Source organism: Nelumbo nucifera, chromosome 4 (assembly GCF_055504915.1).
Source record: "Nelumbo nucifera cultivar China Antique chromosome 4, China Antique-T2T, whole genome shotgun sequence".
Classification (NCBI taxonomy): Eukaryota; Viridiplantae; Streptophyta; class Magnoliopsida; order Proteales; family Nelumbonaceae; genus Nelumbo; species Nelumbo nucifera.
Window position 1 is genome coordinate 28,834,489 of NC_142652.1, and position 3,020 is coordinate 28,837,508.

Genomic DNA, 3,020 nt, shown 5'->3' on the forward strand with positions numbered 1-3,020 from the left:
GAGATGAGTGGTGGTTGTTGAATAGATTGTTATCCCTTTAGGCTGTGTTTGGTTGCAGTGCAAATGATTTGAGTGTAAATTCTGACCAATTTTTTATTTCAAATTTTAGTTTATTTTGTTTGATTGCAGTATAAATTAAGACATAAAACAGAATAAAGTAAAAACTAAAACAAAATTAAACCAGAATTTGCATTTTTTACATTTGCGCACTTCTATGTATTTGTACTAGTGCAAATAAATTTGCACTGTAACCAAATACAGCCTTAATTTCATATAACTAGCAATAATTCATTCATTAAATTCAGAAATGAGCCACATCAAGGTCCTTTTCTAGTCTTATTATCAAAGCAGTTTCAATTATTGCAATGTGAAAATAGATCAATCAAGGTAAACGAGAAGCACAAGACCCCAGCTCGTTTACTGGTTTAAGAAGATGAAAGGAAAGGCCTAAAATAACCTCCATTATTGCAAAATCCAAACTCTCACCTAAAATATTATAAAGTCCAAAGACATCATGCCATGTGGGGCTGTTCACCTCCAAATCTAAGTGGAGTTGCAATCGTTGCATTATAAACAGTTTCAATTATTGCAATGCCCAAATAGATAAATCAAAGTAAAGGATGAGCACAAGATCCCAACACGTTTATTGGTTTAACAAGATGAAAGGATTAAAGGCCTAAAGTAATGTCCATTATTGGAACATCCAACCAACTGATGTCCCTTGGAATTGACATTTGTGCCATTAGGCTATGTTCCAATAATGGGCTTATATTGGAACATATGTTAAAAAAGATTCAATTGCGAAATTATATATTAAAACAAAGAGGTCAAGAAAAATTCTTCTTTTTCTCTTTTTTTTTTTATTTTTTTTACTTCATGTCATTTTTGGAACAACCAATGAGATGCACTTTACCAATAACTTAAATAATCTCTTCTCCTAAACTACTTCCCCCAATATCCCCCACTAACTTTAAAATTATCTCTAATTCCTATTTATCTCAAAAATTATCTCTGATTTAGTAGAGAGTTTCTCTCCTAAATTATCTCTAATTCCCATTTATCCCCTCCCCAACTACATATATAAAGAAATCTTGGATTAAAAAATTTAAGAATTATTTAAGTATTCTACCAAAATAATATAATAACTTTAAAATATTTATTAAAAACACAATAAAAATAATTTTATATTTTTACAAAATATATCATGAAATTATCTACTAACAATTTAAATTCTATTTTTCCAGATTATCAATTTAAATTTTATTCAAATAATAAAAACTTAAAATTAAAAAATAAAATCTTATTTAAATATTTCAATAAATAAATATCATAAAAAACAAATATTATAAATATATAAATAACTATATAACGAAATATTTAGTAATATGTAATAGCTTTAAATAAATAAAATTCAAATAACAAAAAAATTTAAATATTTAACATAACTAGATCTTAAATAGTTAAAATAACGAAAATATGTAATAAATTTAAAAATTTTCATAAAAGTAGAAAATTAATTATAACATAATATTGAAATTAATAATAATTTAATACCTTACAAAATTAACAATGAAATTATGAATTAATAGTATAAATTATAATTTAATGGATTATTAAATTCAGTAAATAACAAAAATAAATAAATATTTTACATATTATAAATGTTTTGCTATTAGGAACATATTTTTTATTCCAAAAATACCCTTATCACTTTTTGTACATAAAACAAAATTGACCAAATATAGCCAATAGAGTGGTTGCCGATGTCTTATTTGGGGCAAAAAATGGTATTTTTATTTTTATTTTCTTTTGATAAAATTTATTTAAATGAACATTAAAGTCGACACTGTCATTTTCCACTATCATCTAATGGAAGATTGATTAAATGCATAGTAAATTATAAGTGGTGTTTTAGTAAAATACATACTATAGGGTAAATTTTAGTAAATCCATGAAACTATAAGGCGTGATTTAGTAAATGACAATTTCTATTATTTAGCTTCACTTAACAAATCCCGTGCATTGCACTAGTCCCCGCTAGTATTTAATAATATGTAATAGATTTAAATCAATAAAATTCAAATAAAAAATTTTAAATATTTTTGAGATTATTTAAATATTTAAATAACTAAATATTTATCATAACTAGATTTTCAATAGTTAAAACAACGAAATTATGTAATAAATTTAAAAAATTCTGAAAAATAGAAAAATAATTATAACATAATATTGAAAATTAATAATAATTTAGTATATTACAAAATTAATAATGAAAATATATAATAATAGTATAAATTATGATTTTATGGACAATTAATATCAATAAATAATTAATATTTTAAAATTTAAATATTTTACATATTATTTAAGTATTTAAATAACTAAATATTTAACTTAACTAGATCTTAAATAGTTAAAATAAAGAAATTATGTAATAAACTCAAAAAAATTCTGAAAAGTATAAAAATAATTATTACATAATATTGAAATTAATAAGAATTTAATATTTTTACATAATATTGTAAATAACTAATTTCACTTATATCAAGTAATAATTCTAGTAAATAAGTTTCAAAAAAAATTAGTATTTATTAATAATAATTTTAAACTCTTAATCTATATTTATAGTATAATTATATATACTAAAATTAATATTTATTATATTTTAGTAATTATTTATTGTTTTTTGTGATAAATGTATTTTCAATGATTATTTATAAATTTATTTTGTTTTATTATTTAACAGAAAACTTTCAATATTTATTGGAGATTAAACTACTATTATTAAAATTTTTAAATTTAATTTATTGTACTTATTGTATTTTTGTTATAACTTATTGATTAATATTTATTTGAGATTAAACTATCATTTGAGATTATACTATTTATTGACTAAGTTAATATATTTTTAGTACTTATTGTCTTTTTGTAATTATTGTATTTTTCCATTATCAATATATTTTCAATAATTGTGTATTTTCACTATAGATTTTCAATAATTGTTGGAGATTAAACTATTC